This window comes from Phocoena phocoena, chromosome 1 (genome assembly GCF_963924675.1).
Source record: "Phocoena phocoena chromosome 1, mPhoPho1.1, whole genome shotgun sequence".
NCBI lineage: Eukaryota > Metazoa > Chordata > Mammalia > Artiodactyla > Phocoenidae > Phocoena > Phocoena phocoena.
Window position 1 is genome coordinate 65,838,176 of NC_089219.1, and position 10,623 is coordinate 65,848,798.

The following is a 10,623-nucleotide window of genomic DNA, read 5'->3' on the forward strand; positions in this document are numbered from 1 at the left end:
AGAGTATTTAAATGGGAGTATGAGATTCTTCAGAGCATCTTTTCTCTCTGGCATGGCAACTAGGAGTGTTTGATATGGTGGAGCCTGGAGGACTAGAGTAATTAAAACGAACAGAGCCTATTTGCTGCTCTGAGATGGATATGTCACATGAGCAAAAGATAAGCCTTTGTAGTTTCAAGCCACTGGCATTTTGGGGATTGCTTTTTCCAAAGCATAACTTTGACTATCCTGAGTAATGCAGAAAGCAAGGCAATTATCTGGATATTTCAATGAAATATCATTTTATATTCAAGTGAATGACATCCTCAGGAATATCTAGAGTGCAATAATACCTATAAAGAGTAATTTGAAGAGTGCTGCCCAGGTCCGTGATGTCCCCAAATATCTGCCTTGTCTCAGCCTTTCCTTTGGGGTCTGACATTTCATTCTGAAGATTTTTGGAAAGCACTCTCAAGTTGTCCCTTTAAATAAGGCATAAAACCCTGGGATAAGTAATACATAAGTCAGCAAATCCTTATACATTCAAGTGAATGTGTTTATCCAATCCATTTCCAGGAAGAATCAGGGCAGCATAAGAGTTGTGTTGGAAGATAAACTTGGAAAGTCTTCCTGATTTATAGTTCAGAAAAGAATTATGTGTACGGGGGAAATCATGGAGGCTGTTTAATTATGGAAATAATTATCTGAGATCCATGTTCACTTTATATTAAGACAGACCCAGCCAACTACAGGAACTACTGTACATACAGTCTCAATGACATGCTCGAGGCCACTGGATAAGTCATTGCAAAGCTCCTGTCTGACTCCCATAGCAGGACTTTAACCACTATACCCTGCTCTTACTTTGTCAGTTTGAAGGCAAGGGGTCAAGAATCGTTGAAGAGAAAGAGGCAACAAAGCAGACATACAGAAAGGAGATGAAATGAAGACCAGAAAGGTGGAGAATCAATCCCTTCCAAAGGTCCAATCACATCTCTATCAATGGGTTACATCATAGAGCCCTATATCCTTTCTCTTGTTTAAGTGGGCTTAGGTATATTTCTTTTACTTACTATCAGGAGGGTCCTAACTAACCTATGTGCTTGATTCCTAGATCCACCACTTTCTAGCTATTTGAATTTGGGCAAGAGCTAACATCTTTGTGCCTTAGATTTCTTCTGTGTAAAGTTATAAAAGGAGTCACTGTTAGAAATAATTAAAACAATGAATGTCAGGTGCTTAGGAAAAGCAGGCCCACACTAAGTGTTAGGGGCTGTCATGATTCTCATCATCTCATTTTCAGCTCTAATGGGGCCTTTTTGGCAGAGGACCCCAAGAAGCACTGGTTGCACTGCTTCTAAAACTGTGTGAAAATTCGTCATGGATGATCTTCCAAACAAGGCGAGCAAGTTTCCATGCATTTTATAACTCTGTTGGAATGCCAAGTTCAAATACCAGTCGCTTGCCTAAGCAGTTGCTAGATCTTTAAACCTTCTGTCTAGTTAACCTCATACTCTTCTCTGAAAATTGAGGATTGGACTTGAGCTGGGCAGAGTAGTACCTTAACACGTTTTCGATGAGTCTAGAAAACGTACTGTTTTCCATTCTGCATAAACTGTGAGAACACATACTTCAGAAAGCTCCTTCCAATCCTGTTTCCTGAACACCCTCTCAGATGTCCTAGTACCTACATCTCTATGATTCCAAACCATAAGATGAAATGAAATGCATATGCTTGGAAATCTTTCTTTTCTTTTTTTATTTTAAAACCCACTTCTAGTTAGAGCCACTCTCTCAGTGTCTAATATTCCTTGATAAACAAGCTGACCTATGTGGTCTCTATCCTTCAGACTCTTAACCCTGGATTATGGTAAGATCTGGCTGTAGCTGGAGGAAAGGCCTAGAAATACAGTGACGTCATCAGTTTTCCATTATGGGCAATCACCCTGCTTAAACCTCCCTAGTTGTGCATTATCCTTGTTAGCAACTCAAGGACGGGGACTATATCTTATTAATCTTTGTGTCTCAGAATTTAGCACAGTGTATGATATACCAGTTGGAACTCAAGAAATGTTTGCTAACCCAAATTAAACTTTAGAGTGCAAAATGTGGTCTGATCAGATGTTCTCATCATGGAAGTTGCTAGTCGATGTGACTTTGGAAGCGAAATTAGCTTCATCTAAGAGGGTACTATTTAGCATAATAAACTAAACCTGACAGGCATTCCCAGTGCAAGCACCAATTTAGAATGATTTACTTAGGAAAACATAAATGACAGCTGCCACAAGATACATATACCACCTGTGCAACTCTGCCATTCCAGTGTCTGATTTTACTTTGGCTTACAATCAGAAGAGTATAGAAGAGTAGGGTTGTCAAGTATCTGAGAGATTAGCTACCCAATACCCCATTTTAAAGACAGCCCAGGAGCAATAAGTAACTGCCCTCAAGCACAAAGCTAGTTAGTGCCAGAGGTAAGACTCAGCTTTCCAGTCTTCCCACGATACCAAATAGTTTACAGAACATATACTTAAATGGTTGGTCACTAAAGACATTATCCGCATGCAGCATAAGCAGTGATTCAACGCTGGCTGAATGTCAGAATCCTGTAGCTTTTAAAGAGGACGCATGCCTGGACCTCATCCTTAGGGATTCTAATAGTGGAGCTTGGGTTTGGTGCAGCTGGATTCCCTGTCAATTTCAGCAATAATCATTTCTAATATTTCAAAAATAACTGCTTCTAAAAGAATATACAGAATTTTTCTTGTTGTTAGCAAGGGTTCTCGTTAGAGAAACATATTCTAAGAAATTAAGGAACAGACTCCAGGGTCAGTAGACCTGGGTCCTGACAATCATGAACTGGCTTCATATCAAAACTATGACCAAAAGTAAGAGCAGAGATGATTACATCTTTCCAGGGCAAAGGAGGGATATGATGTCTAAGTACTGATGCTTTCAAAGTATTTATTGAGCACCTACTATGTGCTGGCACTGTACAAGGCACTAAGGATACAACTGTGAAAACACACAGGGTCATGGCCCTCATAGAGCTTATTGTCTGCAGAACTCTCTGATATAAAGGGAGCTATAGAAATTGTCAGGTGAGCAATTCTGGGCCAAGTCATATACAAAGACAAGGGATCCTGAAACAGCATGATGTGAACAGAAATGCATGCATTTCCCCACTGATAACTGTAGTGTCTGGGAATGAATAGTGAGACGGCATCGCAGAGAGGACTATCTTTGCTGTGTATGCCAAGAAACTTAAACTTTATCTCATAGGTCAGGTTCTTAGACTTTAAAGTATGAAGTCCTAAAGCTTGTTAAAAATGCAAATTTGCAGACACCATCCCCAGAGAATCTGATTCAGTAGGCTGGAATGGAGCCCTTGGAGATGGCTTTTTAACAATCATGTCAGGATTGTTAAAACAGGTGGTGAGAAACTCTGCTGCCGGTGAAGCAAGATAGTCTCAAGAGCAGCTACACATTTTAGAAAGATCACAGGTCCTGAGCTCAGGTCTTGGGGCTCCAGCCAGATTCAGCTCCCTCTCCACCATTCAGCACCAACTCCCCTATAACTCTTGCTCAAGTCCAGCATTCCCTTCAACCACCCAGAACTCATGCCAACAGCAGCAGCAGCAGGAACAAAAACAGCAAAGAAATTAGATGAATCCTCCAGTGATTAAGAAGTGGTTTTGTCTACACTGCAGTCAAGTCACAGGGGGACTGGAGCATAATTGGAGAATTCCATGGGAAAAAATCCAGACCTATTTTACTGAGTTGGAAAATCTCTCCAGTGAAAAGAGTCAATCCAACAACCTTAGGTAAACACTGACTTAAATTAAAAGATTGCAGTTGAATACAGTAGTTTCTGTGCTTTATCATACTATCAAGGAAGAAACAAAACAAATACTTGGAGACTCAATAAAGCCATTAAAAATTCTGGTCGCTTCTATAAACCCTCAGTGGTTTTCTTCCCCAAGCGATCTTGATTACTATCCAGACCAATGAACTGTGTTTCTAACCATTAGAAAATCAGCAGTCTACTGTGGCATACTGTATGGTGGGAATGATTGGGTTACAATATATTATTTTTAATGTGAGGTACCAACTCATTATTCCAATATTGTTTAAAAATTAATTAGAACTTTTCAGAATTGTTTTATAATGTCAAGGTTGAATTATTTATCTAAAAGATCTGTAAGGTGACCCTCTTTGCAGAAAGGCTGTGGATTTTTCAGCATTTAATAGTCTAGTGGGGAAGAAAATGAGTAGATTTTAATTTTTATTGCAGAGCTAAAGTACACTCATCGTCTTTTTTATCACTTTAATAGTTCTTTGTGTTGCAGGTAAAGCATTACTAATTCATGTCCAATGAGAAATATACAAGATTTTTGATGATGTAGCAAAAACTAAAAACTAAAGACAATTATCTGAAGGAAAGGGGAGGAATAGGTCAGACCTTTAGGTGAAAACATATAATTCAAGTAAATGGTCAAAAGTACAGCTTGTTTATTTCCTATTAGTCAAAGAGGAATGTCTCTGTTTCAAATTTCATTCCTTTTTTTGGAAAATTATTTCACAACACAGAATTTTTAGAACACTCCTGCCTTCATTTTATTCCTGCCTAAGGGTAGACAGTGCCATTTACGGTATGTGAATATCAAGCCAGTTCTTGTCAATAATAAAAATAGAATTCCCTCTTGACCCTTCCCCATTCATTTTAGTGAGCAACTTTTATAAAGCATTAAATCAAGGTTAAATTTTCTTGTCAATTCTGATCTTCCCTCAGTTGCTCTAAACCCTTTCAGGAATCCCTTTCCCATGTTGTTTGGTGAACCTTCCTGAAATGATGCTTTATTAAACATCTTAGCAGCAAAAGCAGTTTCAATACAAATGTAATGGCAGTGAGAATATTCTTTATAATAAACCCAGCTTCTGGAGAGGGTGTGGAGAAAAGGGAACCCTCTTGCACTGTGGGTGGGAATGTAAATTGACACAGCCACTATGGAGAACAGTATGGAGGTTCCTTAAAAAAACTAAAAATAGAACTACCATACAACCCAGCAATCCCACTACTGGGCATATACCCTGAGAAAACCATAATTCAAAAAGAATCATGTACCACAATGTTCATTGCAGCACTATTTACAATAAGCAGGACATGGAAGCAACCTAAGTGTCCATCAACAGATGAATGGATAAGGAAGATGTGGCACATATATACAATGGAATATTACTCAGCCATAAAAAGAAACAAAATTTTGTTATTTGTAGTGAGGTGAATGGACCTAGAGTCTGTCATACAGAGTGAGGTAACTCAGAAAGAGAAAAACAAATACCATATGCTAACACATATATAAGGAATCTAAAAAAAAAAAAAAAATGGTTCTGAAGAACTTAGGGGCAGGACAGGAATAAAGACGCAGACATAGAGAATGGACTTAAGGACACAGGGAGGGGGAAGGGTAAGCTGGGACAAAGTGAGAGAGTGGCATGGACATATATACACTACCAAACGTAAAATAGATAGCTAGTGGGAAGCAGCCACATAGCACAGGGAGATCGTCTCGGAGCTTTGTGACCACCTAGAGGTGTGGGATAGGGAAGGTGGGAGGGAGGGAGACGCAAGAGGGAGGGGATGTGGGGATATATGTATGTGTATAGCTGACTCACTGTTGAATCAGCTGATTCACACTCTCTCGTATATGAATAAAAACATAGCTCCTTCAGCTCTCCAAAATGCTTAAATGTCACGTACATTGTATTATGCATCCACAAGCAGACATTGCTATTACTTCACGTGATCACCAACTGACTCCAAGAGGAGTCACTTCCAGAGAACAGCCGTTATTGTCTGCAGAGCAGGTGAAATTCCTGCTTGGTAGACACCGTTTCTGTGTGACTGCACTACTGAGATTATCCCAACGCCACTTCATAATGTTGTCTTAAATGACTAGGTGGACTCCTGACAACACTGCACCCACATTAATATTCCAAATGGTGTTGAGAGCTCTGTTCACCTGAAAAAATGTGAAGATCCACCCCCCCACACACAAAAGTACTATTATTATGCCATTTTGCAAACATCGTCACAAACAGTAACATGTGATAAAGAAAGCAACTGTTAGTGTGAATTTAAAGAGCTCTGTGTGTGGAGCTCTGGTTCAGCCTCACCCTTTTCCCCACCCACGTGAACACTGTTAGGCCAAAGTAAACATCTCCACCTGGGCTTATGAGCTTGCACTCCTTCCCTGGGATCTTGGTTCTATTATTTCTTCTTTTAGCCTCAATCTCTCCCTCTGCACTGCTTTCCCATCCAAAAATAATCTCTCTCTCTGACCTTGATTTCCCCTTTAAATAACTATCCCATCTCTCCTCTTGCCCTCACTTCACAAATGAGAGGCAAATGCTTAATAAATATTTATGGATTAAATGGGTGAAAAGAAATCTATTTCCCTATTGCTTCATCTCACATGTATTCCTCATTCCACTGCAAACTAATGAAACTACTCAGCCCACTCCTCTACTAAAACTGGTCTCCAGAGGTGGTCAGTAATTCTCTAATTTAAAAAATCCATGAGTTCTCCTTACCCTTCATTCTACTTGACCTCTACACAGCACCTGACATTGCTAACCAACCCTTATTATTAATACTTTCTCTCAAGTTTTCTTGCAATATACTAAGTCTCCTCTTATATGGCCAATCCTCCCAAAACTCATTGATAACACGTTTTCTAACCCTCTCCTCTTTTTTCCTCTATACTCTTCTAATAGGAGATCTCAACCACTGACACAGTTTCAAATACCTTCTCTGTCAGTACCATGCAAACATAATTCTAGTTCTCATTTTTCTTCGACCTCTCAGACTTGCCTTTCTAAATGCCCTTTGAACCTCTCCTCATAGATGTCATGTTGGCACCTCAAACTCAGTAGAACCAAAATAGACTCAATCTCCCCCTCCTCCATCCCTAAGTCTCCCTTTCCTCTGTGTCCCCACCTTAATGAATAGCAGTACCATCCTCCGGGTCACGTAGTTAGAAATTTTAGAGTGCTTTTGGCGGTGAGCATCCCCCTTACCTGCAACTTCCACTCAGCTTCAAGTCCTGTTGATACTGTTTCTGAAATGTCTCTTCATTCTGCCCCATACTTTCTATTCCCCTTGCTACTGTCCTAGTTTAAATTTTTATAATCTCTTAATGAGACCATTACAAAAGCCTATTAGTTGATCTCTGTGCTGCCAACCTCACCCTTCTCCAATCCATTTTTTTTTCATACCAACAGACTAAATTCTCTGGAGCAGGAATGTCTTTGTCATCTTTGTATTCCCCTGCGCCATCACTCAATACATATTTGTGGAACTGAACTCCCACTGCCAGCAATTATCTTCCTAAAACAGACGTCTGATCCTGTAAGTTCACTGCCCCCAAATCTTCAATGACTCTTACCACAGAATAAGAGAAAAAACTCCTTAGCATGACATTCAGAGTCCTCTGTGGACTGCTCTGAACCTGTGATTATGTCTGATCTCCTACCATCTACTCGCCACTCCAGACACACAAACTATTTACTCTTTCTACTTATATTTCTAGAATCCACTCTGTATTACTTACATCTATGGTTTGGGATGTCTGTGTTATATCTCTGCCTACTGAAATCCTACTTAACTTTTAAGGTCAAAATAAAATTCCAGGGCTTCCCTGGTGGCGCAGTGGTTGACAGTCCACCTGCCGATGCAGGGGACACGGGTTCGTGCCCCGGTCTGGGAAGATCCCACATGCCAACGGAGCGGCTGGGCCCGTGAGCCATGGCCGCTGAGCCTGCGCGCCCGGAGCCTGTGCTCCGCAACGGGAGAGACCACAACAGTGAGAGGCCTGCGTACCACAAAATAAATAAATAAATAAAATGAAATTCCACCTCCTCAATGAAGTTTTCCCCAATTCTTCCTGTAAGGAAGAACTGCTTCCCTCTCTGTGTACCCTAGCACTTTATACCTCCTTATTGCACACAGTGTTCTGTACCCTGCATTACAGGTGTGGACATGAGCGTTTCCTCAACTAGACAAGAACAAGCTGCTCAAGGACAGGATGAATCCCCCACTCTATGCTGATGCCACTGCCTCACAATAGAAAGGATTCAATAAAAGGATTACTGAAGTGACTCAGTAACTCTTGCGTCACTTCATTTTACAAGAGCCCAGTTTAATAATTTTAGTACTATCCTCCCTGCTACTGGCACAGTTGGTCCAAAATATTTAAATATATTCCATCTACCCTATGCTAACTCCATCCCAAAAAAGCACTGCTAGTACAAGGTGCTAGGGTTTTAGTTCACTGAAACACATGTCAATTAATGAAAATATTTTAATATATTAATTAAAATATCTATGTAAAGCAAATGACACATGTGGTTTTAACATGGAAATTAAGAATCTTGTCAAGAAATCTGTTTTTGAAGCACTAGTCTTTTACATCAGCATCACTCTGGCCTTTGGAAAGAAAAGCAACCTTCTTTTCTAAGGTCGCCCATTCCAAGGCCCCTGCCATGATCCCTGATTCCAGATACACTAAAAGGATACCACAGTAGTGGCTGTTGACACTTCTTTAATGACTTCTCTATGTACAACAAAGAGTGTTTGCTAAGCAAGAAAACTGGGAAACTATGCTCTCTAAAGTCTACTTTCACCTCTGCTTATCTTTTTTTTTAAACATCTTTATTAGAGTATAATTGCTTTACAATGGTGTGTCAGTTTCTGCTTTATAACAAAGTGAATCAGTTATACATATGTCCCCATATCTCTTCCCTCTTGCATCTCCCTCCCTTGCACCCTCTCTATTCCACCCCTCTAGGTGGTCACAAAGCACTGAGCTGATCTCTCTGTGCTATGTAGCTGCTTCCCAATAGCTATCTATTTTACATTTGGTAGTGTATATCTGCTTGTCTCTATATCAGTACCTAACTAATAACACCTATAGTCTCACCCCAAAGGGGACCTGTGGATAAGTAAGATAGGACACAACTCGAGGTGGCTCATCTGCATTGTAGATTTGTTTGCCCTACAAACTATGTTAGGCTTCACATCCCCACATGGAGCTGTAGAAAAAGAGACCTCTTTCATTCCTCTATGTTCAGTAAAGGTGGCTCATTCCTATGGGAGTAAACTCACAGGTGATTTCCCTTCACTTGTTTATGAAAACTTAAGTCTGAAACCCAACACTGGAATAACTGGATTCTATAACACTGACAAGATATGACAAAATAATTAGCAATGTTACTCAGCATTCTTTCAAAGAGACCTTTAAATCACATTTTCTCTTTCCCTCCCAACCCACCCCCTCACACACACACACACACACACACTCTCTCTCTCTCTCTCTCTCTCTCTCTCTCTCTCTCTTGCTCTCTCTCTCTCTCTCTGTCTCTCTCTCTTGCTCTGTCATAAAACTACCACAACCTGATTTGGGCTTAACCTCAAAGAATTTCACCTTTTAAATGCAAGGAGGTTAAATGCAAAATTATAATCACAAATAAGAGTTGCCTTTTAAAATTAAATGCATTATAGCATCTTTAGGTTATCTATTATTTGTGTTCTATAAGAAGTAAAGTGTGAATTTCCTACATTTAAAAAATTTTATTATTTATTTATTTTTTAATACAGCAAGTTCTTATTAGTTATCTATTTTACACATATTAGTGTATATATGTCAATCCCAATCTCCCAATTCATCCTACATTAGTTTTTACTTTGCATCATAATCTTAGAGGAATTAAAAAACATAAACAGTTACATTACAGTTTATAAAATTATATTTGAACATGACACTGAACGTTAACAAATTTCTTATTTTCTGACTATAAAATATCTAATTATCATGATAAAATAGTAAGTTGTAAGTTGGGTTTTTTTAACATGTAAACGTATCCATCTTTGCCATAAAGAATCATCTAATTATAAAAACCTCTCAGTTTGCTTAGTTCAAAGAGAGTGACGGGTGATATTAATTCGCACAAGGACTATAAGTGATGAAACAAATGTGGCTGCCTTCTGTATTACACATGAGCTATTTTAGTTTAAACAGCTTCTAACATGTCACCATTATTGTACTCTTTTTCTATCACTGATTAAAGTTTTCTTCCTCCCAAAAGAACCTTAATCAGCTGTGCTACAGATTTTTCCCAATCCAAACCAAATAATTCACTCAGATACATGCAAGCTCCAAAAGCTTTTTTATTATAGTGGATATTTGAATTTGATATTGGCTCAAAGAAATAGGACCTTTTCTTCTTTTCAATTTGTATTAAGGAATAAAGTTGGATCTATGAGAGAGTGAATCATCTGGATACTCTTATTCACATTTGTATCTTCAGATCCTAGGAAGTTCCAAACCTACAGTAGGCACACAAGACTAATACTTGAGAACTGAAATAATCTATTTATAAAGCAATCAGGTTTGGGTCTTGATATTATGTCATTTCATTTACGGGATAAAAAAGTGATGTGGCTAATTTAAACAAATTTGATAAATAGCACCAGAAATTAAGAGGTACACAAATATATGTAATTCCCCACCTCTCATACAATGAATGAGCCAAGGACACGATCTAATCTCAAAATCTGCATCCATCCTTAGTGGATTGACAGGA